This window comes from Alligator mississippiensis, chromosome 10 (genome assembly GCF_030867095.1).
Source record: "Alligator mississippiensis isolate rAllMis1 chromosome 10, rAllMis1, whole genome shotgun sequence".
In the NCBI taxonomy this organism is placed as follows: Eukaryota; Metazoa; Chordata; order Crocodylia; family Alligatoridae; genus Alligator; species Alligator mississippiensis.
This window is the reverse complement of record NC_081833.1, coordinates 50,718,391-50,745,212: the sequence shown is the minus strand read 5'-3', so window position 1 is coordinate 50,745,212 and position 26,822 is coordinate 50,718,391. Positions and strand designations below refer to the sequence as shown.

The 26,822-nt window shown below is 40.7% G+C and overlaps 1 long non-coding RNA gene across 1 annotated transcript; it reads left to right on the top strand.

Moving 5' to 3' along the window:
• Positions 1–238: 238 nt before the first annotated feature.
• Positions 239–26,486, top strand: LOC109285706 (uncharacterized). The gene is made up of 3 exons (XR_002093548.2): positions 239–354; positions 4,937–5,006; positions 24,852–26,486. It is a non-coding gene; the product is annotated as an uncharacterized LOC109285706 (long non-coding RNA).
• The last annotated feature ends 336 nt before the right edge of the window (positions 26,487–26,822 follow it).

Sequence of the window (26,822 nt, the reverse complement as noted above, 5' to 3'; positions counted from 1 at the left end):
GCTTGGTTGGTTTATTTTCAGTGCAAACCCTTTCTTCTGCTAATTTTTAAATCTTTTTGCTGGAAGAATCAATTTCAATGTTTAATGATTAACTACAGAATCATGACAAATATCTCCATCATACTGTAAATATAAGAACCAGTAGCTTCACAGCCAACACATAGGGTCTCAAAGTCCAAAACTCTTTGAGAGGCCATAAAACATAACCAAATAAACTTTCCATTAACAGGAAAGCACTCGTTTAAAAAGTTTATCTTCAGACTGATTTTGGAACCCTGTAGTAGGGTTGGAGTGTTGTTGCAACCATGGTGGCCCAGGAAAAATGTAAGAAGAAAGGGCATTTGTGAAACCCTGGTAAGATGATAAGTTTTAGGGTTTAAGCAGGGAGTCCAGAAAATTGGGTTTCGCCAAGGTTTTTATCTGGCAGAAAAGAGGAAAACAAACTGAAGGTCCTTCTACCTTTACTACTACTACTACTTACTTTTCCATACGTCTCTGCTACCATGTACTGGGGGGGGGGGGGGGGGAGGGGGGCATGGGTTGGTTTCCAGTCCCAACTGATCCAGTTTCCCAGAGCACTCTTCTTTGAGTTCTTTTTACTCAATTTATGATAGCTGCCCTGTTACCTTGATCACTTATGTATCCCATGCAGCTTAAACATGGCATCAAGGAAAGACAGATTTATGGAAACCACCAATAGCAGAAGGAAATTAAGGGGGGAAAGTATTCCTCCTGTATTGATTCTCCTCCTCTATCTGCTGTTGTACATGCTAGATGTATCATGCCACAGGTGCAGAGGCTACCAGTTTCTTCAAATGACAAAACTATGACATTTATTGTCCTAAATCTTTATTACCCTGGAGTCATGAATGTTTATGGAATAGCCTGTTACAAGGATTGTTTTTAGATTTAGATTTCAAAACAATACTGATTTACATGGTGATGACAACAACAATAATAATGGAGAGATTTCTATACAAGGAACATAGACCTGATCAACTCCAGGATGCAGAGGAACTTACTAGGAACTCTGACAGATAGCAGACAACATGCAACTCCAATATCTGCTCTGAATATAACTGACACACAAAAATCACCCTCCATATAATACGTTAAGTTGTTAAGTGATATTATGTATAGACTGATTGTTACTCTTGTCTATTTTTTGGATTCTCTGAGTCAGAGATGGAATCCACCTTTCACACACACAAAACACAAAAATCACCATAATTAGAGGAAATGCTACAAGTTCATTTCCGTGAAGGGAAAAAAAAGGAAGGAAGCAGTTTAAAGACTAGATGTTTAGACAGCCCTACAAGCCCCCTTGTGACCTTACTCTGATATTTAACAAAACATTAATCTTCTTGCCAGCAATTATAAAGAATACAGTGATGTAGCTGGGGCTCAGTGAGTGAGTAATAGTAATTCCATTGTTCTCTTTTATTTATGCCTTGGCTGTACCAGGCAGATGAGGTAAGTTGGGGCTTTTTATATGTTATTATTCTGAACTGGCAATACATAAAGGCTGATTACACAAATATCTGTCTCTTTCTGAAGCACTGTTTCACACCTCCTTCCAGCTCACGATCAAAGCGTTTCAACATTTTATTATGAAATCATGAAATCCCCCCCTCTTAGTTTGCATATGAATTATAGTCTTCTTTTTTTTAAAACACTGGTGTACAACAGTGACAGTGCCTTTTGAACTGAGGAACAAAACAAGGTGTTACATGTTACTTCTCAAAGGCAGTGACTTGCTGAATAATTTTGTTTGTTAGAGCACAGGCCAGCCTCTCTATTGAATACAAAAGCTTAGAGAGCAAAGAATCTTCCTCTGTGAAAAACAGGCCAATGGTTTTGTTTTATTTGAAGAAAAACAGGACACTGAATTCAATATCAAGTTGAGAAAATGTTATGTGTATCCCCATATTTATTTATAGATAGAGAGATAGATAGATAGAGCTCATACATATGTATAGTATGATTTATATATACAACTAATGGAAAATATATTTACTCTGCCTCTAAATGCTGCAGCAGTTGCTTATGCTTAGGACTGAAATCTCACATACCTGTACTCTCTTTTCAAGAATATCTGTATCATATATATCCTTACTTCTTTTAATGTTCCAAGAGATAGAAATAGTCAGATACATACCGTAAAGCACCACTTAAAAATCAGCCATAAATCAGCCCAAAGCTTTGATTAAACACAAGGGCCAACGTCCACGTCTGAAGAAAAGTGGAGCAGGGTCTTTTTTTTCCATACATATTCAAGCATTTAAGGACTCATTTCAAGAAGGAACATACTAAAGTGCATAGATTCAGTTTACCATATCTACCTTAGAAAGATGAAGAGTTTAAGTCATCTACACTGAGATTTGAACCTTCCAGTTCCCAGAAGTTTGTATTGCAACATTTCAAAACTAGGAGACTTGATCTTGCTCTCACTTAAGTGAAACAGAAAATTCTCATTAACTGTAATAGAAACAAACTCCAGTAGCTGAAACTTATTCTACTATGCTACATAAGCCTGTAGAACAAGTCTTATTATTATATAACTAACCAGAGATCAGCAATTATTCTCATATCTGGTCCTGAGAATATCACTACCCACTTTCCTTCAAAATAGCTTTCTGAATAATCCATCCATTTCAAGTTTGCTTTACAAATATATACACAAAGTATATAATAATGGGAGCCCAGGAAGGGTGGATGTGCCTTAAGGAAATGATCCTTCAGGCACAGAGGGAGACGATCTCGATGCGGGCAAAAAGGGGGAAAGGGGCCAAGAGGCTTCCTTGGCTGACCAGAGAAACCCAGAGCAGCCTACGGGCAAAAAGGGGGGCATATAAAAAGTGGAAATGGGGAGAGACTACCAAAGAGGAGTATGCCTCCTCTGCTCACACTTGTAGGGAGGCAGTTAGACGGGCCAAAGCTACCATGGAGCTGAGGATGGCATCCCAAGTTAAGGATAACAAAAATTGTTCTTTAAATATATAGGGAGTAAAAGGAAGGCCCAGGGTGGAATAGGACCCCTACTCGATGGTCATAAGCAATTGGTGATGGACAGGAGGGACAAGGCTGAACTCCTCAATGAGTTCTTTGCTTCAGTGTTTCTAAATGAGGGGCAAGACAAGTCTCTCACTGGGATTGTGGAGAGGCAGTAGCAGGGCACCAGACTACCAAGCGTAGACACTGAGATGGTACAGAGGCACTTGGAGGAACTGGATGCGTTTAAGTTGGCAGGCCCAGATGAGCTCCATCCGAGGGCACTGAAGGCACTGGCTGACGTCATTGCACAGCCACTGGCGGGAATATTTGAACACTCGTGGCGCACGGGCCAGGTCTCGGAGGACTGGAAAAGGGCCAATGTGGTCCCCAATTTCAAGAAGGGGAGGAAGGAGGACCCGGGCAACTATAGGCCAATCAGTCTCACCCCCATCCTTGGCAAAGTCTTTGAAAAAATTATCAAGGCTCACATTTGTGAGACCCCGGCAGGAAAAATTATGCTGAGGAGAAACCAGCATGGGTTCATAGCAGGTAGATCATGCCTGACTAATCTAGTCTCTTTTTATGACCAGGTTACAAAACACCTGGACGCAGGAGTAGGGGTAGACATCATTTACTTAGACTTTAGGAAGGCCTTCGATACAGTATCCCACACCATACTGGTGAACAAGTTAAGACGCTGTGACTTGGATGACTGCACAGTCTGATGGGTGGCAAATTGGCTAGAGGGTCGTACCCAGAGAGTTGTAGTAGATGGGTCAGTATCGACCTGGAAGGTTGTGGGCAGTGGGGTCCCACAGGCCTTGGTTCTAGGACCGATACTCTTCAATGTCTTTATCAGCGACTTGGATGAGGGAGTGAAGTGTACTCTGTCCAAGTTTGCGGATGACACAAAACTGTGGGGAGAAGTTGACACATCGGAGGGCAGGGAACAACTACAAGCAGATGTGGACAGGTTGGACATATGGGCAGAAAACAACAGAATGCAATTCAACAAGGAGAAATGAAAAGTGCTGCACCTAGGGAGGAAAAATGTCCAGCGTACCTACTGCCTAGGGAATGGCCTGCTGGGTGGCACGGAAGTGGAAAGGGATCTTGGAGTCCTAGTGGACTCCAAGATGAACATGAGTCGTCAGTGTGACGAAGTCATCAGAAAAGCCAATGGCACTTTATCGTGCATCAGCAGATGCATGACGAACAGAACCAAAGAGGTGATACTTCCCCTCTATTGGGTGCTGGTCAGACCACAGTTGGAATACTGCGTGCAGTTTTGGGCGCCACACTTCAAGAGGGATGTGGATATCCTGGAGAGGGTCCAGAGATGGGCCACTCATATGGTTAAGGGCTTGCAGGTCAAGCCCTATGAGGAGACACTAGGGCACCTGGACCTCTTCAGCCTCCACAAGAGAAGCTTGAGAGGCGACCTTGTGGCTGCCTATAAGTTCATCATGGTGGCACAGAAGGGAATTGGTGAGGCTTTATTCACCAAGGCACCCCTGGGGGTTACAAGAAATAATGGCCACAAGCTAGCAGAGAGCAGATTTAGACTAGACATTAGGAAGAACTTCACAGTTAGAGTGGCCAAGGTCTGGAATGGGCTCCCAAGGGAGGTGGTGCTCTCTCCTACCCTGGGGGTCTTCAAGAGGAGGTTAGATAGGCACCCAGCTGGAGTCATCTGAACCCAGCACTCTTTCCTGCCTATGCAGGGGGTCGGACTCAGTGATCTATTGAGGTCCCTTCCAATCCTAACATCTATGAATCTATGAATAAGTGAACAAATGTGAAGCTATAAAGGTGGCTATGTTTGGCTTTAATATCTGTAAATTTTGACTAGATTTTCTGCCTGCACTTATTTTTAAATAAGAAAAGAATTTGGATCATAAACTTTGGCCTATTTTATTCATAATTCTCTTCTCTCCCTTAGTTCTACTTTGATTGGCAGAGGCAGACTCTTTAAAATCTGAAAAGGCCACAGGAACTGAACTTGAAGTGGGGTAGGTAAAGTAAGATTGCCTCTAATATTCATAAGTAGAGAGAGGTAGTTAACTTTGTTAGTCTGAAGTCAGGAAGAGGGCACCTTACAGACTAAGTCATATGTTGGGGTGTATAAAAGCTCATGCATTTTTTAATAAATTAGTCTATAAGGTATTTAAGAGGGCCAAGGTGGGACCATTCTAACTATTGAACTTTACCTTAAGCACCCAAGCTTAGGTTGGGAGCAAGCGTGTAGCAAGTTGGCTTTGAAAGGTGAGCTGAGTCAATGCTGGCCTGAGCAGTAGGTCTCAGGCAGCCTGGTCCCCTCCCCTCTTGCCATGCTGCTCCCTGCAGTGGGCCCTGCTGGATGCCATCCTGGCTCCTTGGACCGTGGGTCAGGGGTTCCCATGTGCCAGATTTCTTGTTCCAGGGCTTGTCTGCACCCCAGCATCTCCCAATCAATACACAGTGTGGCGCATCCCCCAACCACCATCTATGCCCCTCCTACCCCCCATGAGACTCTTAGGCATGATGCCCTAGGGAGAAGCCCCTAGACAGCGGGGCACTCCATGCCGAGGGGGTGGGGAGGGGGAGACTCGGTGACAGCTTACCCTACCACTCTTGGGAAGGCAATGATTTCCACGCAGGTTACTCCTAGGATAACCTAGGAGTACTGGTGACTATTCATGGAAAATTATAGTATTAGACAGAGTAGGCAAGTCAGAATTTGGCTCTGAGTTACTTGACCACTTAGGTCTGTTAAATCTACATCAGAATACACAGATTTTTCTGGTCCCCTAAGTCTTTATGAAACCAGACAAATATGGCTAATATTTTTCTTCTCTGTGAAATTATACTGATTACTGTCTTTGATTTTATAGGCATTTCATCTGTTCATCCTAAAATCAGATTAATATATGCTCCTTTCATTATGATCACTAATTTTTTTCTTTACACCATAATGTCACATGAGGTATTGACAAAAATAATTTCTTTCTAGATTAAATATATTGTTATTTAAATCTAATTAACTGGCATCCAAAGGAGGGCAATGGTTATTAAATGCTGTTGCACATTTTTAATAAAAGTAGCATATACCTAGTTTAGAAATTTATTTTAAATGTTAAAAACTTTAGAAAAGAATCCATCTCTATGGTTCAATACTGCTCATGATATGCTCATGATACACAGCCTACAGAATCTCTGCATAAAACCAACACTCCACATATGAGAAACATGCTCACAAAGACAAGAATTCAGGGTGCAGGTTTAAGCTCTGCTCATAATTTGGTGCATTGTTGCAGCACATATGACTTATGTAAGACTCCCCACTGTTCTAAAATCCCTGTCATGTCTCACAGTATTGGGGGTGATTTGAGAAGAAATAGTGGCCATAACCCTTCAGTTCTCTTGCTTCTACAATCTTTAAATTCAATGTTTAATAGGGGTGTGCAAAGTGAGCTGTATTAAATTCAGATTCGGCCTGATTTGGGGGACAGTGATTGGATTCATTGATTTGGATCACTGTCCTAAATCGATTCAGCCAAATCCAAATCTGAAGATTCAATGCTGATTCAGAGAATCAGTGGTTCGGCCATAGATACAACTTTAAATGTTTTTTCTACATACCTCAAGGTACCAGGCATGGCTTGTGAATGCTGAGATGGTGGGGTAGATGGAGCATCCCACAAGAACGTGGGGGGGGAGGGGGGCACATGCTCGGCAGTGGGCCTACCCCATAGTTCAGCAATCAGCCATGGGGGGGAACCTGGGGGCTGCCCCAGACCCAGGAGGCACCAGTCACTGAGCTGGGGGGTAGGGACAGAGTTCCTCATATGTCTGCAGTGGACCCAGAAGAGGACCAGAAGGGCTTCTGGTGTACTTCTGAGTCTGTTGCCAAGCATGCTGGGGACCCACCCATGCTCCCATGGGATGCTCCATCTGCCCCACCATCTCAGCATTCACAAGCTGCCTGGTACCTTGAGGTATATAGAAAAAACTTTTAAAGCTGTGTCTATGTCTGAATCATTGAATTTCTCTGGATCTTTCCACATCAATTCAGAGGGTTCTGATTTGATTCGGTGAGATTAAAGGGTCTCCTGATTCGATTTGGAGATTTGGCTGCTGAGCCGGGCTGAATCTCTGCCGAATCGAATGAGAGACCAAAGCTTCGCACAGCCATAATATTTAATATTACCTGAGAAGAGTTTTGTGATAGTATAAAAGGCATTAACTTATTAAATAACACCAAATATTATTAAATAACATTATTGAAAATTATATGTAATCCTTTAATCAAGATACATGAGGTTTCTCTTTATAGTATTCCATTTATGTTAGTACACAAATATATATATATATATATATATATATATATATATATATATACATATACATATTTTACTCTGAAAACTCAGTTTCTTGTCTTGAATAGTTCTAATGAGTTATAGTACTTTAAATCATAAGAGGTCAGGAAGAGCAATTACAATGTACAGAGTAAGAAAGCCTTTTGAATAAATAGGGGTGTAGGTTGTAGCCGTGTTGGTCTAAGGACATAGGCAGACAAGCTTTGGGTGAATCTGATATCATTTATTAGACCAACTTAAATAGCTGGAAAATTGTTTTTTGCAAGCTTTTGGATTTAAAAACCCTTCATCAGGCTGAGGAAAACTCTGAAGTTGGTGTGTGCTCTTCCTGGATGGAATGAATAGTAAAGAAGCCAGAGGCTGGGCTGGTATGCATGCAAGACAGGCAGTCATTGAAGATGTAAATTGAGGAGTCAGGAAAGAGGATACTTAAAATAAAATGAGCTAAGTGCAAAGTATAACATTTTTAATACTGGTAGCATGATTACTATTTGCTATTCTGTATCATGCTTAAGTTAATCTGTTGCAGAATTGTGTGCCTAGGAGTGGCCAATGGCTGATGCTTCAGGGGGAGAAAGAAATCTCTACAAGATGCAGTTTAGTAGACTGGTAAGAGCTGAACATCCACAACTCTGAAATTTGGCCTGAAGGGTCCATAGGAATTGGAACACCCTAAACCCAGTGGCCACTCTTGAAACTTCAGACTAAAGGGAGCTAAAGTTACATGTTGCTAACCTGATAAAGACCTTGGATGGAATCTCAGTCTTCACCAAAGGCTCTGTAATGAGCTTCCAGTAGGTGGGTTGCAGGTAGGTGTGGTTCTGAGAGAGACTTGGGGAACAGGAATTGAAAGAAAGTGTTATTTTGGGGAGTGAAGCCACCTGCCACCATCCCTAAGGGAGGCAGGTGCTGCTCTGAGAGAACTCTGGGAACTCTGGCTATGAGTTTGTTGGATTTTTTTGATAAAGAAGTCATGCCTCAGTCTTTTGGAATTGCCTCATGCTAGATAGAGTATGGATGTGGAATCACCCTAATCTGGTGTAGGGTTAAATATAAGGAAAGCAAATCAGTGGATCTTGTCTGGATCAGAATAAAGGGAACAAACATACATATTATCTGAACACAGAGCAGGTGAAATTCAGTACTATCAAGATACTTATTGATGAATACAAGCCTCTAACTTCTGCCTCTGAATTTTCCAAAGAAATTTGCTTTTCTGTTATCTCTTGTTCAGCTGTCATTTCCAGCTGGCTGTTTGGAAACCATCTTCTAAAAATAATGCAGAAATGTTATGTCTTGGCTGTGACTTGACTTTCTGCACTTGAGTCTCTGCAGAATGAGGTAAATGCAGCTTGCATCACACTTGTTGCTGTCACATGGAATTTGGTATAACCTTTGACTCTGGTTTCTTGTTTCTTTCACATATCGATCCTGCTGTTTCAACCTGTCAATTATACTTAATGAACATTTCCAAAATCTGTGCTTACTATTGCAACAATAAGTCTTTCTCAGATCGATTATTATAATGGCAGTCTTGGAGGTCCTTCTTATATCTACTGTCTCTAAACTGAAGTCTTTAGAAGTGGAGAAGCAGGTGGCTCAGCTGATTTTCTTCCATCACCCCTTCAAGGTTTTTCATTACTCTGGTGTTTATATTTTTGACCTTTGTTATTATATTCAATATAGTTTTCATTTAGTTTACAACACTGAGTAGTGTGACATCTAAATACCTTTTAAAAACTTGGGTCGAAGTCAAGTTTGAAAATTTGCCCTTGGTCTCACCTCCTCTTTTTCCATCTGGAGGTAAATTTCTGATTTGTTTCTTCTGCCTACATATTTACCATTATTTAAATCTAATAAACTCCAATAGAGCTTTCTTTTGAAGGTAAGACTTTAAACATGGTTGACTCATTAAGAGGTTCCTAAATAAGGATTAAAAATATTAGTTTATAGTGCTGCTTCCTAAGTTATTTTACCTGCATAATATACAAATTTGATCTCAAATCTTTCAAGTAAACAATGGGGAGAAGGAAAATAGATTATATTTGATGAATCAAAAAAATTAGATTTTAGAGCATGCTTAGATTGATAGGCATTCTCCTCAACCCACATCAAATTGTGCTCAACTCAAAAGTGGCCAACAGAACCAGACTACCTCTGTGGCCCCAGAACAATCTCCATTTGGGTCTGTTAGTTTCACCTAACACTTTAGGGTGCAAATAAGTGTTTGGAAGACCCGGATCAAGTTTGGCAGCTTATTTTGAACTGCTTAGATCAGAGTTGGCTTCCACCCTGTGCAAGGGTTTGTGCAGGCATCCAGAGGTAAGTTCAGGGAGAAGGGCTGACAGGTCCAGGGAGTGCAGACTGGTGGGTCTGCTGGGAGTGCTGTCCAGTCCAAAGGTGCGTTGGTCAGGTAGGAGAGGGGTAGAAAATAGCCTGGTCAGGGTTGGGGGAATGAGGTAAAAATAGTATAGCCCCAGGGCTAGGGAAAGAGGCTGGCCCTTCCCAGCTTTGAGACTATGCTGGGGACCCTTGCAAGCATTCACTCAGCTGGGTTAACTCACGTTACATCAGGTTAACCCATGTCACTCTTGTTTGATGCGAACTAACTTTAGATTGGATGTGCCATTTTTAGTGCAACCTAAGCCCTGTGGATGCTTGCACACCCATACACTTAGATTGCTCTAAGCTCAGTTAGGGTGATCTAAATGTACCACTTGTATTCACATTTACCATCATAGTCTATTAATAAATAGTCTTCCCACTGACTTCAATAGGCTCTGGATCAGGCCCTTTTATAACCTTTCCTTTTTTCACATTGACCTTTGTATCTATTGATTTTCTACTTCTTCTCCATTTTCTGCTTCGCAGTCACTCCACATTTCTGAAGTTCCCTTTTTCATACATAATCATTACTTCTTATATTCAATTTCTCCTAAGTACCATAATTTCCCAAATGTTTTTAATTCTATAAACTGTTTCCTGTGATCATCTCCAGACTACAACTAAGCGTGGTTTCCAGTTTTCTCTGGGGCTATATATATATATATATATATATGTATGATTTTTTTTATCCACCTCTTTCTCTTTTCACTCTTCTCTCCATTCTCTCTTTTCTTTCCCCACCCCCTAATCATACAACATTGCTGGGCTCTTTCAACCATAGCTCGTCTGTCTGTTTAGCATCTGTTTGTCATTCATTCCCCTTGATGTTCTAGCACTCATCTTTTTCATTTTATCCTTTTTATCCTACTGTGGATACTTATATACTAATAAAAAGAAACCATAGAGTATTTAGCATATTACTAATAGGATATTTTTCTACTTATGTTCAATAAGTTTTTTTCCTTCCCAAAGAACTTTTAATACTGTCATCAGTCTGCTCACTTCACATTTACTGTTTTCTGTGGCTGAATGTAATAGTAATAATTTTTCCAGTGGAACTCCTCTATTGCTCTTACTTCATCTACACATGCCAAAACTCTTTCAGAAATGTAGAGGTTGTCATGTGTCAAAAGGCAGGTCCCTTCTATTTCTGCCAGTTCAGGGAGGGATAGTTGTTGAAAATAACCTGATATGTCTAAATAGTGAATAATGTTTGATAACTCAAAACTGGTGAATACTTAACAGAACCAGTACAGCTTCCCTGGAAAGGTTGCAGTACTCTAACAGGCTTAACATTTGCCAGATAAATTAATCTAAATGGAATATAAAAGAAAAGCTGCTCTCACTTTTCCTAGAGTGACCTTGTATGATCTACTCTGCTTCAAGTGCAAAATTTGGCACAATGGATTTATATATCGAACTCTTATTCAGTCTTCTCTTGGTCTCCTAAAATTATGATTTTATGTTTATATTTCGACAGGACCTAAAGATCAGAATCTTATACACATGTGCACATAATGAAAAAACTTACAATCTAGTTAAGAAAGAGAATTCAACAGGTAGATATAAACAGGCAGATGAGGAAACCACAAGTGAGATGATTATGGCTAGTACAATAAGAAGTGGTCACAGCACCCCGGATACTTGTCCATTATTAAATTAGCTTAATAATTACTATCATGGTGAAGTGCAAATTCATAGCTGAATAAGAGTTCATTGCGCTCTCTCTTCTACAATACTATCCAGAACTAGAGTGTTCATTAAAAATGCATTCATGCTGGATATGCAGTCTCAGACACCCACATGGCATGTGTTCTACATATAATGTAATAATTTAGGGTTTTTAATACTGAATAAAAAGACTAAAGCTGCAATTGGATTCAGTCACTAGATATCAGCACTGAATGTGAGGTCAATTTAACAGGAAGAAATTCATGCCTCTAATGACAAGCTTGGTATAATGCAATGAAAGAGATCAAAGCTGATAGAAAACAAATCTATGTAATGAAATAGTGATTTAAGAAGTCTCTGAGATTCATTTTATTTTCTCTGCATGATATGTTTCTTGTATAGCTGTCTTGCTGCTTGGTATTGTTTATTCTGATGTCTGTACATGGATTTGATTACATTAATTAGATTATTGGCCAGATCATCAGATGGTGTAAATCAGCATAACTCCATTGAATTCAGAGGCATGACACTATTTTACCAGGTGAAGATCTAGCCCTTTAGATCTTGCAAACTGGGGGCAGAGGTACTGTGCAACAATAAGTAAAACTTCAGTCACTTGCTCACAGGATGCATGTAACAACTATGCAAATGGCTAGAATTTCTTGCAGTAAAGATTTTAAATTAGTATTATAAAATAAATTGTGATTTAATTAAAAATTAAAAAGCACAAGTGGAAAAATTGTAAAAGAATAAAACAGGCAAAAAATGTTCTTGGATTTGGATGCAATTCTAAAAGTAATTTGAGCCAACATCTGAAATGTGTTATATAATTTTAAACATGTAGGGAAAATTATTTTCTTCCAAGCACAGAGCAAGTGCTGAGTTGCGAGTTGCAGAGTTTATGGTTATTTTCCCCTTAATCTCAAGATGTAAATAAACAAGAATGCTAGTTAAAAGTATTATCTGACAAGGCTCTTGTCAGACCAACTAAACAGGGCTAGATATGGTCAGTATTTGGAAGAGAAACATCCAGGAAAATATTTGTGATTTAAAAAGTGATGTGATGATTCCAGAAATCACAGTTAATGTTAAATTAATGCACCAGTATATTGTCAGGGGTCAGTGTAATATATTTTGAATGAGATAATCAAACAGAAGTGTTTTCTACAGACTATCCTAAGGCACTTTTCCTTGAAGGGTTAAGAAACTGGGTTTCCTGGCCAAATTTCATTTGAAATAGTTTGTCTGCCTTCCTGATATTCTTCTTGTTTCTATGGGGCAAGTTCTTTTTTACTTTCTGTCCTACACTCCTGTGCAGTGTGGTTGTGTGCCATTTTTCCACAGAAGTGGCTAATGATTTCATTGTAGTTGTGGCACACATTGAAATCCTTCTGTATGAGAAAGTAAATGTAAGCTTGATTTTTAAAAGTACTTCAGAATAATCTTTTTACAGGTATAATTAACTGAGCAGCAGCATGGCTGTTAAACTCATTCTTAAGAGACACGTGCCCAATTGCAATTGTCTTTCAATAGGATTTGGGCACTGAGCTCATTTTGGGCCCCCTTAGACAACCCAGCATTAGAAATCATAATTGGCATTGGTGCCTGCAGTTAACCAGGTCCAATACTGCAGGTACAAAACCTGAGCCACTTTAATGTCCAGATATTATATTGGAGAACAAATACCTCCATTCTTCTGAACAAAATCTAGGTGAAAGGCCAAGAGGCCTGCCTTTAAACTTGGCAGCTCTCTAGGGGCTTGTGTGAGGCATCTTGGCAGGACAGCCTCTCAGCCAAAGACTTCCTCTGGCTGTGCCTGCCTGTCACTGGCAGAGACATCTGGGAAAACTCAGTGAAGAATTACAGCATGAAGTTGAGTTCCTTTTCTGAAGAATCTCTAAAGATTGGCAAGGAATATATATGTTTCATAAGAGCAAGCAGCATGAGATATCAGTCTTGAAAGGAACTTCCTCTGTCATCAAGTTCTGCTGCCTTTCTATTAAGCAGTGGCAACACGTAGGGGATGCATAGGGGTGCACATGCACCCTCTGAGAGCACCGGTGTACCCCCTGTCAGGCCGCACTCCCCTCTCAGGTGACTGGTGGTGGGAGGGCAGGCAGGAGTGCCAGCTGGGGAATACTGGATGTAGGATGTGGCCACTTCTGGAAGCCCCACGGCCACTTCTGGGAGCAGTGCGGCTGCTCATCCGGTTGGTAAGTTTTGCTGCAGGGGGACCTCCCCACCCCCCAGTCAGCATGATTGGCCATGGGGGGAACCCCTCAAGTTGCTGACTGGTCACTGGACTAAGGCGGCACCAGTTGCCCATGCTATTAAGAGTGCACACATTTATAATCCTTTTACAAATTTACCAACTTTCAACTTAAAACTATTTTTTTGCCCCTCTTATTCTTATTGAAAGAAAGTTAATTCCATATCCTCATTGCTTTGATGTTTTAAAACTAGGGGTGCACCAACAGAGAATTTTTGGGCTGATACCAATGGCTGATTTTTAATGAGCTATATCAGCCAATACCAATCTGATTCCGATAGACAGCTGGGCAGCTTGGAGAGCAGCACCCAGCTGGTAAGTCTGTTGTGAGTGAAGGGGTGAGGGGGGAGGGAAGGAATGTGGGGGGGCAGATTGAAGGCACCAGGTGAGGGAGGGAGTGGGGCTGGGGCTGGGCCAGGGGCCGGTGATGCCCAGCCTGGTGGGGGGGCAGGGAGTGGATGGAGCCACAAGTGGCTCATTCGGGCAGTGTGTGGGGAGGGGCGGCTTCTGCTGCTGTGTGCAGCTTGGAAGGGCATGGGAGCCATGTGCCCCAGGATCTGCATGCAGGGCAAGGGTGCACTGCCAATGCGGGCTTGGGCTGGGCTGGTGCTGGTGCCTGGGCTGGGCTGGGCTGGTGCTGGGCCACAGGCTGGCCAGGGCTGTGATCATGAAGGGTGCCAGTGGCACTGGGAGGAGGTTATGGGGGGCTGCAGCCACCCCAAAATTCACTTAAGCCTCACCATAGATGCTTCCCAGCACCACAACCATCCACCCTGAGCATAGCCTGGCCAACCCCTGCTGGTAAGAGCCTGGTGCTGCCCTGGATCCAGCCTGCAGCAGCAGCCTACCCTCCCCTTGCACACAGATCTGGGGGCACACATCGCCATGCCCTCCCAGGGTGCACGTAGCGGCGGGATCAGCCCCTTCCCATGCCCCGCGGGCAAGCCAGTTGCGGCTCCGTCCCCCTCTCCACTTCAGCTATGCAGTGCCTGCCCCTGCCCCAGCCCCAGCCTCCGCCCCTGTCCCTCCCTCACCCTAGGGCCTTGATCTTCCCCCCCATGACCCTTCACTCACAACAGACTTATCAGCTGGACCCAGCTGCTCTCCATACTGCTGGGCTGTGCTCCTGGCTGCCTGCATGCTGCACTGCAGCTGCACGCATGCACAGGGCATTTAGCAGTGTCATTATTGGCCACATCAGCCAAAAAGAGCCAATTAACAATACAGTCAATTTTCTTTATATTGGTGCCAATCCAATATGGGACCAATGTATCTGTGCACCTCTATTTAAAACCTTCTTCTAGTTTCCAGTCTACATTTATTCATGGTCTCCACCCCATTTCTATGCTTGGCTAGCTCAGTCTCCCATGAAACATTCCCCATGACTCCAAAATATGCAGGGACATCTCTTTTTATGGCCCATATGTGTAGAGGAATGGTGAGGTAGTCCATGTATCCAGTGACTTGGTTTTGGTTATGAATTTGGCTGGTTTTCTTCTCATACTTGGTGTTAACATCTGCATGTTTTTGTGGCTTTTTTATTATTGGTTAGCTTTGGCAACGGATCCAATGTGAATTCTCATGTTGTTTCCATCATTTTCAACATATTTCATTCTATTGTTGGTGAACTTGTTAACTGTGCACTCTGTACACTTATTTTTATTTTTTAGTTACAGATGGTAAATCCATTAACGGTTTAAAAGCCGATTTGATATACCAAACCTAGAATATGTTGTCATTTATTTTTTGAAAAACATGACCTTGGGACATCACAATTTGTACGTTTTTAAAACTTATAAATGGCAGCATACATAAATGTACATAATGATTTCTGATCTTAAGAAGCTAGACATGAATGGAATCTCTCCACTGCTTATCTCCTTATTGAGGTGAAATATGAATGGGATGGTAGCAATAAATCTTATTACTTATATCTAACTTTAATATTTGACATTGTAGTCATTTAGTTAAATAAAAAGTAGCCCTCTAGCTTCAGAAAAAGAGCTGATGACAAATTTTCACAAAATCATACAAAAACAACTTCTACAGTTACTCAAACATATGGATAAAATTGTCAAGTAAGATTAGCTTTTCCATTCCCCCCCAGAAGTTTCATTTTGATTTAAAATGAAGCAAAAATAATATCTCTCTCTTTCTCCCCCTTTTATCCCTTTACTTTTTCCCTTTCTCTTTTTTTGTTTGGGGTGAATCTTTGTAATATAAAACATATCATGAAATGTCCAAATGCATTTGGGCAATCTATTTTCTGCGTGGAGCTTCCATCACTGTCTCCAGATTAAAAATCACCATATATCCCTTCATGTACTGAATTATAGGCAGAGTAGGTAGTGACATCTATAGCTCAGGTTACCTGACACTGTTCGTTACAAGACCCTGGTTTCAGTTGTTTATAGCTTTGCTAAATGTAAATTGTTCAGGCTGAAATTTTACATGCCAGGTGTCTACCTCAGGCTGCTTTTTTGTAAAGTTTCCGTTAAAATGCTCCAGTTGTGCTGAGAATGAGGATAGGGTGAAAATATATTCTTTTGTCACATAAAAAATACTTAGAACCAGTTTGGTCAGACACTCTAACACCTCCACAAGCTTTGGAGCAGGAACTTGAAATTTGAAGCAATTGTGTAATTAAAAAATTTCAGAGTATATATGCACAAAGGCCTCCCAATTAAAATGGTACAATTCACCTTCATTCTGGTATATCTTAACTTCTGGTTGCTCAACTCTTAAAACTTAATACTCTTTTAGTGCAATTTTTGGCAGCATGACTATAAAAGTGGTTTCCTTTTAAATAACTTTAAGCACATTTCAGTTTTTGACGTCTCATATCTCTCTGCTCAAGTTTGTTATACCCACATTTTCTGTAGTGTCAGGAAGAATTTCAGTGGCTGCTGATTAGTTATAAAATCTTTCTTAAATCTTAAATCCTGTATCATTCTTTAACTAAAAAAATGAATAAATCTTTGAAGTATAACAAAGAAATTCTAAAATTATGCCTTTTGTATTTGATTTTATACTGGGTAATGTCAAAAAGTTTCCCTTGAACTATTTACCTTGTTTCCATCAAATAAAATCCTAGGGTTGTGCACCAATGCATTTATTCTTATATACATATGTATTATATAGGTTACAAAGCTCCCAAAGGTATTGAAAGCTATATATGGACTGTACTGTTTAGAAACATAGTAAGAACATGAGAGAGGTTTTGAATATTGATCATTTTACATAATTTCCATGTACATGTTTTTCTTATAATACCTGTTTTTTTACTTAATATAACAATGGCATGATTTGCATGTTTTTATTAATACCTGAAAAGAGCCCAGGAATGCTTCATGATTAAAATTCTTTGCAAACACAAGTGATAAAATTATTTTGTGTGGATCATTTCTTTGCATTTGAACTGGTGACCTGTGAACATTAATGCATTTGCATAGTCGCTTCCAGTAGTATACCAAATTGAAGAAAATATTAGTACTTATTACTTTTAATTCTATACTCTATCTGATCAGTACTAAGCATAATTCAAGTTTATTACTTCTAATTATGTATGCTATTATATCAATATCAAATAGAATACAAGATTTAACAATTGGGAATCAATCTGACTGTTATATATATTCTTATTATGAAAGGTCTTAAGTCACACAGACTGCTCCAAAATATTTAAGTTTGCTACGTAGAATTTCCTGTACTTTGTCCTCTTTGTGCTTCAAATTTAGTTACAGCTATTGATTTACTATGTTCAAAGTAAATATAAAAAATCTTTGTAATAATGCCACAATAGAATGCATATCTCAGCACGATTATATTTATGTCTTGTTTTTCTTACTGTTTGTTTGCTTAGCACAGTGGGGGCCAGCCTTTTTAGCTTTTCAGGCATGCCACAAATTAAGCTCTATGCCTTCCCCAAGTGCCACTCCAGTGTCCTTTCCCTGTCTAATATGTTGCTCTGCTTTGTGCTGCCTGCTCTCTCCCCAAACTGCCGTGCGCCAAACAGTCTGCCCATGCCACTTGTGGCACGTACTGCAGCTTGGCACTTGCATTGTGCTTGGTGTTATGAAAGGTAAAAAAATGAACACCTTGGTTCAAGAGCTGTAGGTCCTAAATGATTAAAAATAGGGCTTGATTCTAGAGAAATGTACTAACATGAATAGCTTTCCTGCCAGAAACAGTCCCATTAGCTACTGTGTATCTGGTTAAGTAGGTGGGCTCTGAGATGATGCACACGAGTCTAGTTATTCATATATAGTAATGTTTCGAAGACTGGACCCTTGGTTGGACATCTATGACAATATTTAGAAATACAGGGTGAAATCCAATCCCTACAGAACTCAATGTCAAAATCCCTATTGGCTCAGTTGAACCAATATTTTACTTTTAAGTAAAACCAGTGTCATTTTGAAAGGCATTAGACAGCCACAGTTTCCACTGACTTCATTAAGAAACATAGATGTTCAGCTTCTCTGAAAATTAGACCATGGTTATGTCTGTCCATTGGATTTAGTTGCCTAGACAGAGACAAAAAGGGAACCATACATAGATATATAAAATATGTCCCACCCCCAAAAACTTACAGTATGATGAGGATGTGTGAAAGTAGTTCAGAGATTTGCTCTATAAAACTATAGCCAGATAGGTTATACTGTATTTTATGCACTTTTTAAAACTACACATGCTTACTTTCCCCTACCCAAGAATAAATGTAGTGTTCAGTCTTTTGGGCCACAGATCCATTTTACACATTACCTGATCACTTTGAAGACTGCATGCAGGTCTTATGGAAGGGGAACACTCCTTCCAGGTTAAAAGTCATTTTTCTGTGGAGGAAAATCAATTTTACTTGGCAAATGATGGTCTTTTTGTGTGAATATGCCTCATAGACATGTGGCTCATTAATCAGAAAAGTCTAGAAACAGAAACACCCCCCCCCCCCCCCCCGTCATTCTAGAGGGTTAATCTTTCAACAGGGGTATAGTTAAAGAGAGGTCCCGTGCTGAATTTAAAACATGCTGTGCTGTGTATAATATTTCAAATAGGAGTGCTAATATGGCATTTTTTCCAGCTGGACTAAGTTTTTATGTTTCTGGCAATGTTCCTGTGTAGATAATGGCTTTAGTAGCCAAAAGAACCATTCAAAAATAATTGTATTCCTACTTTGATAGCTAAGCAAAGTGATGGGAGTCTTTTGGAGAGGGATATTAAAATGCTTTTCTTTGACATAAATTAATATCTTCTTCCTTTGTGGCAAATACACTTATCTTTGGAATAGGTGTCTTTCAAGGTTTGTATGTTCCTTTTCATCTTACTACTCTACCTTCAAGAGGGAATGAACTGTTATCTTTCCTGGAAGTTAAAATCCTTATAAAATATATGATGCTTGATATTTGTGCATACAGCTCTCACTTTTAGCTATATTTAACATTCTTTTAGCTCAAAACATTTTGCTTGATTCCTCAGAATGCCCCTTTACTCAACAACAACAACAGCAAAGAAGTTGTAGAGGCTTATGTCTTCAGCAGGACTATATTATTTACATGCTTTACACAATATTGGCAACGTTTTCAGTACAGCAAGTGGAGAACGTCCACTTGGACTCAGTGTCCCATAATCAAATTGGCTTTTTGCTTCAGGACCTGATCTGTAATCAGAAGGTAACTAAGATTATGCTGTATTCCTATATATACCAAGAGAAATAGTACAGGCTGTAGAGGAAGCATTCACCCAGGGTGATTGGGACTATCGTTTGTAAGTACAACATGCCCTGGCCCAATTGCTCTCAGACAGTGGGTCACAATATTTTATACAGAAATAATTTGAAAAGAATCTTTGGGCATCTTTACATCTGTTCCAGATAGTGCTTGCCTTCCAGGCATGTTGAGCAATTTAGGGGGTGCTCTGCAGTGTCGAGGGTGGCCATTTAGTCCTCGCACTGTGATACTGCTAGCCCCCTTCCTGGGGTACCAGCAGGGGTCTCAGTAGGCTGATGTTGCACTGGATATTTTTGTTTTTAGACTGTGAAGGCAGGGCTTGCAGGCCAAAGCCCTAGGCTCTGTGTGTTGTACCTGGGCCCCTGCATGGGCAGTGTTTTATTACTTTGTCGGAGTGCTACCCCGCTTTTAACCTTAATAAACCTTTATAAAAAGCCAAAAAAGTCATCTGCTCCAGGGGTGAGGGGAGGGGACATTTTAATTAGACTAGCTCTCCAGAGCTGCTCTAATTAATGCACCCCCAGCATCTTGTGTATCCAGTGTCCTGCGCTTCAAAATGTTGGCGGGGGTGCTTTAACTAAAGCTTGTATGATGAGCTTTATTTAAAGTGTCCCCGCCACCATTTTGAAGTGCAGGGATGCTGAATACACGAGATGCCAAGGTTGCTGGATCATGCTAATTAGCATGCTTTGGCAGACTGAATTAATTGATTAATTGAGTCTGCTCCAACATGCTGCAATTACAGCACACCCCACAGTTTAAGTACATTAAAAGTTTAGGGCCAAGATTCAACTCTGACAATAGTTTGACCACTGAATTCTCTGGGACCTGGGTCAGATCTAAACTAGAGAAGATAATCAAAGCAAATAAAATAATCTTTTTAATGTAGCAAATGAGTCTCATGTTTAAAAGTGAATCTGACAGGAGGGATGATAAGCCTATTTTTGAGATCTACTTCATTCCTCTTCTCAGTCTGGAAATATGGACAATGAATGTATTACTTGCAGGCTCATGGCACGTCACTATCATATCTCCTGTTTGATGCAAAGCACAAAACACACTTGGAATGGCTATCTCCGTCTTACTCAGCAACAACTGGCAAATCACTGGTAGCAAATCAAAACAAAAGGCCACCAGAAGGCTTACCTTCTCTGGATGAGGCTCTGACAATTTCAGTCAGTTCCAGGCTGCTCAAGCAGAGCAACAACCCCCCCCCCCCCCCCCCCAAAACCCATGGAGGTCTGCTATTCTTCCCAGCCAGGCCCAAATTAAGTGGGGCTCTAATCTTTTAATTTCTCCCTCCAGGCCTAACTCTTACTGCAGGTGGCTTTAACTGACCCCAGAGCAAATCGTTAACCCCTACCTAGCTAGTGTAAATTATATGTCCCCCAGAGATATAACTTCTACCTCATATTAAAAAACACAGAGATCAATATTGGGCCTTAGAATCATACAATCATAAAAAATTAGGAGGTGACCTCAGGAGGTCATCTAGTCCAACCTCCTGCTTAAAGCAGGACTATTCCCAACTAGACCATCCCAACCAAAGCTTTATCTAGGGGGGTCTTGAAAACCTCTAAGGATGGAGATTTCACTGCCTCTCTGAGTAACCTGTCCCTCTGCTTTACTACCCTCCTACTGAGAGAGTTTTTTCCTAAGATTTAACCTAAACTTCCCTTCCTGCAATTTGAAAACATTGCTCTGTGTTCCGTCATAGTGCCACCTTGTAGCACTAACTAACTAACCTTGTAGTTGTTTCTGTTTTACTCAGACAAGCTTCTTTTAACATTGATGGGAGTTTGCCTGGATAAAGACAGTTGAAAAGTCTTCCTGGTGAAGGATATGACTCAGAATTTGCCTTGTTATAGTCAGCTTTATTCACTTCCCTGGTTCTTTGTACTTTCTGCTTCATTTCTTCTCTTTTCCTTTCATATTTATAGGTCTCTACAATACAGGGCTATACCAATGCTTTACTGGTTGTAATTATTTTGTATTATGAATACCTTTTCTCTATCTATCAATGTTTTCAGGATGTTAATATTTTCTTTTAAAAATCAATAAAGAACGAATCAAGTTAAACATTGCAGGAATAATTTTAAAATTAGATTGCTCAAACTGAAAGTTCAGCATCATGCAGATATTTTGCAAGCCACATTATTTTCAATATCTTTGTCAGAATGAACATTTAAAACATTCTGTTCCATCCCTTATTTTGATATATTAAAGGAATGTCAGGCACTTACTCATTTGCCTAGACCACAACAGACCACAATGCTTTATTGGTCTGCAAACATCCTCATTACATCCAGCTTCTACAAACCACCATTTCTTGTAGGCTTATTAGAACCTTATTAGAAGCTTAGCAGATTCCTGTCTCTCTTGCCCTTATTCTCCTTCTCCTGTTACTTCTGATTATCTGTTTCACCCATTTGGCTTAAATGAGATTTTTAGTATTTTGAGGGGAACATTTCTTTCTGGGGTCTACAGGTTGCATTAGATACAGAAATGTACAAAAGCAGTTCTCAAGTTCACCATTCAAGAGTATACCCAAGAAGGCACTATGCCTTAGACACAGCTCTTTCCCTGCTTCCTCCTTGCTGAGAGTAATAAGTTATTACTGACTTAGGCCAGCAAGAAATTATGGCATATCTATGCCAGCTCAACTCCATTATGTGTGCAAAGTTCCAACCATTCCCTTTTCAAGGAAGTAGCTAAGTGTAAAAGAAAAACTGCTTATCTCTGTGGTTGTGTACAGACATTCAGGGAGGTTAGGGGACATTATATCACATTAAAAATGGCTACCCAATCTAACTTAGTTTGCCTAGGTGAAGACCTTACACTAGTTAGGATCTTATTACTTACAGATCAGGACGTTCTAAAAAAATGGCTGACCCAATCTTAGTTAAGTATACTTCTGAGACAGTCTAACTTAGCTCAGGTCTGGAGAGACCAATCTAACTGAACTTCTGTATAGTTCTCAGTGCAGTCCCAGGGCTGGGAAAACCCAGCCTCTGGCCCCAGCCCCAGGGATGCACTTTTTTACAATCCTCTCCCTGGCACTGGGATATTTTTAGCTCCCTCCTCACCCCACCCCAAGATGGACAACCTCCCCCCAAGACCAGCTAGTCCCCACAGCAGCCCACCAAACCCTCCATCCTGCAAATCTCTCCCAGTGTAGCATCCCTGTTCACTGATGGCAGGAGCTAAGGGAGGAAGTTGGGGTGTGAGGAGAGGCAGGGTAGATGAGAGGTAGCTTTGCCAGGGGTGTTGTTTGTCTGGGAGGTGGGGAGAGAATTAGGGGGCTAAAAATGGACCCTGGTCCTAGTGGGTAGGGGAGACAGCAGACACCATAAATCCCTCTGATCCCACCAAAATTTCCTGGACTCCAGCAACACCTCCACAGACCCTGTCTGTCCACACCTCCAGGTCCCCCTATGGACTCCATCTGCCACCCTGACCTCCCCTGTGAACCCCACCTGCCACCCAATCCCCCAACTCCCATGATAGTCCCTCCATTCTGACTTACCTTAGACCAGGGAGCCATTAGATTCAATCTAACCACTCCCTAACCTCCCCAGATGTCTGTATGCAGTCTGTATGCCTGGACCCAAGATTCAGTTGTAAGGGAGGGCAGTTCTTATTCCTCATAACCTTTAACACAGAGCCATATTCTAACTTTTAATGTAGCTATTTTGTGTTATTTTCAATCTCTGCATTTCATATCCCAAAGCACAAAGTTTCTTAGATCATACACTTGAAATCTGTTGTGGGTTAGCTTGAGTCATATCACATTAAAGCAATTTGTGTCAACAAGCAATTTTTTTTTGTTGCTAGTCATCTAGTGTTTAAATAAATGTTTTGAAATCAAGATGTGTTGACAAGTAACAAAACTTAAATGGATGCATCTATCATTCCAAAACAACTATTGCAAAACTGCAAAGTCCTTCCAATGGTTTCCCACGCTGCTTTGCTGGCTAGCTTGTTTGGCTTCTCTATTTAGGTGCATAATCAAGACTGTATCATGATTGGACGTCTTCTGCCTGCTTAACCACTGGCATACAGCTGTCCCTAAGGATTTCAGCACATGGGGGTTCATACACCTGTGTTTTACTTCTGATTACTGAGCATGTGACAAGTGGTGTCATGCTGATGTTCTTTATTTCATTGCCCTCTTGGCAAAGTAGTGTTTACAGGGTTATTTGAATTCTAACTATTGCAATGCATATGTATACAAATCATTTATATGACTAAATTGAGAAGGAGGATACAGGAGAGATCCAAGCCAACAGTATCCAAGGGAAAGGAGCTCTGGCTGGGTTATAGGTGTAAAGAGCAATAATAGGATTCTAAAAAAAGCTTGTAGAGCTGGATCATAGAAGTGAGAGAGATCTGCCAGACAAACTATGACATTTGTAAAATTCATGGTTGATGATGGATATCAATCAAGACATAGACAAGGAGGCAACTAATCGTGAAAGTGTGGATCTTATTGACCCAATTAACCAGGAAGGAAAGAGTCCAATAGACCCAGAAGAACCTTGAACTGTGAAAGAGCCACCCTGATCACAGGTGGAGATCCATGCAGTAGGTCCTAAGAAGTACTGTATGATATATTATCAGTTAATTCCACTAATTGGTCTTGTCTTTCTCCACCACTCCATGCATCAAAATTGTAGCTATGCTGGAGACTGCACAAACTCTCTGGAACCATGTATCAACACTTTAGCTAGTTGCACACCAGCATCTCAACAGATACCACACAGATATCATGGATTAAAAAGACCTTTTTATTTACTTGGTCTCTTATAGCCCTGCCCTCATCTAATTCCCTTCTCAAGGTGACAGTGCTTGTAGGTAAACAAGCAGAGAGGGTGTGTTATCAGAAAATTCTATTTATTTTGCTGTGCACTATACGTGGACACTGATCCACAAGTGGCCAAAAAAACCCCAAAAAACCCAAAGAAAAAAAAAATATTGCTGAAATGTGACACAAATCTTGAATAGCAGTGAAGGTCTTTTGGCACTGGTATTAAAGCATTTGGTTCCCTTCCACGAGTTCCACTGAAACATTCTGGATGTGTGGCAGCACAGTATATTTTTCGAACAGCCACTATCACATTGACCACTTTCTGAAATACACAGGCAATGATCAGCATCCTATTTAGCCACAGACCAGACCCACCATGATTTATTTAACCTATTTCTCAAGTTGCCAGAAGAAAACACATCTAACTACCCTTATCATACCCACAAGTTCAAAGGTTCTCTACAGAATGTGAAGATAAAAAGACATTTTGTCATATCAAAGTTCATCACCTACTGGGAAGAGCCTTTGGAAAAAAAAATCTAAAATGATAGAAGTGACACTACTTTATCACTTCTAAAATGGAGATTGCATTTTGACTGTGATTAGTTGATATTTTTCTCACTTTTTTTTCTCCATACTAGGAGCAGATGACTTTTAGCAGCTATGGGCAGATATGGTCCAGTCTACACAGGATTTGGAAAAAGTTCAAGAGGTGACCTCTTCAAAGAATTCTTGTGAGCATTCTAAGAGTGGGAAATAGCCAGGCCCTCATGGACATAGGTCCTGGGTATTACAGAAAGACAGAAGAATCTGGGAAACCATGGAAATTTTCAGTTATAATCTAGCTATTTCCTAGGTCAAGGTCTATACCACAGCTTGTGTATGGCCCTCAGCCCACACTCTCTGGGACACCCCTTTCACTGCAACAGTACTATAAAACTGTCCTGTGCCACAGGCCACAGGATAACAAAGAAAACTGCAAGCTATGGGAGATCCCCTTAACTCTCTCAACCAGCACTGGCTTGGCCTTTTTATCACTATCCCACATCCTGTTACTCAGAGAAAAGCTTTGAGCATCCTGCCTTCACAAATTTTGGAACTTGAGAACACAAACATGACTGCATGATAATGAATTACTTTTTAGTTCTTAGTGGATCTTAAATGTGCATGATATTATGTATGTGTGTTTGATAATATTTGTACTGCTCATATTGGTTTATTCACTGCTATCTATTGCAATGCATTGACAATATATTTAGGCTTATGGGTTAGCATCTAGGACAATGCATTAAAATACCCCTCTGCACTCCACTGAGTCATAAAATGCCCATTTTCAATGCACCTCCAAATGCACAATGTTAAAACCCTAAAGCTTTGCACCACTACCACCACACATTAATACAAAGAGTATGTACAATTAAAATATACGGGTGTATGTGTGTGTATGTGTATATATTTATGTAGGTGTATATATATATCAGTCAATCATATTAGGCCAATCAGCCTAACTTCCATCCTAGGAAAAATGCTAGAAAAGTCCATCAAGGAATCTATCTGCGATAAGCTTGCAGAAGGTAAGATTCTGAATGACAGCCAGCATGGCTTCATCATAGGCAGGTCTTGCCTTACTGACCTCATCTCCTTCTATGACCAGATAACTCACCACCTGGGCACAAGAGAGCAGGTTGACTTCCAAAGGCCTTTGATCTAGTATCCCACGATGTCCTCATGAGAAAATTGGAGGATTGTGGGCTTAACTCCAAGACAGTCAGGTGGGTGAGAAACTAGCTGCAGGATAGGGCCTAGAGAGTCACAGCAACAGATCTGTGTCATCCTGGCAAGAAGTGGGCAGTGGTGTCCCACAGGAGTCTAGTACTTTTCAACATCTTTATTAATGATTTAGATGTGGGGGTGAAGAGCTCACTGGACAAATTCGACACCAAGACGACACCAAGTTATAAGGAAGCATGGTCATGCTTGAAGATAGGCTACAGATACAGGCAGACCTAACTAAGTAAGCGAGTTGGGCAGATCAGAACCTGGTGAAGTTCAATGTCAAGAAATGTAGTGTTCACCTCGGGAACTAATGCTAATGCTAGTCATATCACTTCCTTGTATGCCATTGGCAACATAATTTGGCATGCCTTAACCCCAGTGCTTGGATGTGCTGTTTGTCTTTGATTTATTTCTTAACTAGTATCTATCCATTCCACTATTTAAACCTATTAAACCATCACTATAATTTCCTGTGGCAATGAGTTCCACACACTGACTCAGTCAGTTTCATTGAGTGTCTTTCTTACAGTAAAGTGACCAAAGTACAGTGGGCAAAATGGAGTGCTCAGCTGTTGATGTGAGCCTATTCCCCTTTTTTGTACCAGAATTATGTAATTTGCTCTCCTCTTCTCTAGTGTAAATCTTCTAACCTCTCCATATTGCAAGCCTTGCTCCTCTGGAAGCCACCTATTATTCAGGGCATTATTCTCTAGGCCAAGGCTGTCCAACTTCTAAGTAACTGGGGACTGTATAACAGGTCACATTCCATGCCATGTTTCCCTCCCTCCCTCGCTTGCAGTGATGTGTTACATGGTGGGTGCCATGTCCCCCCCCAC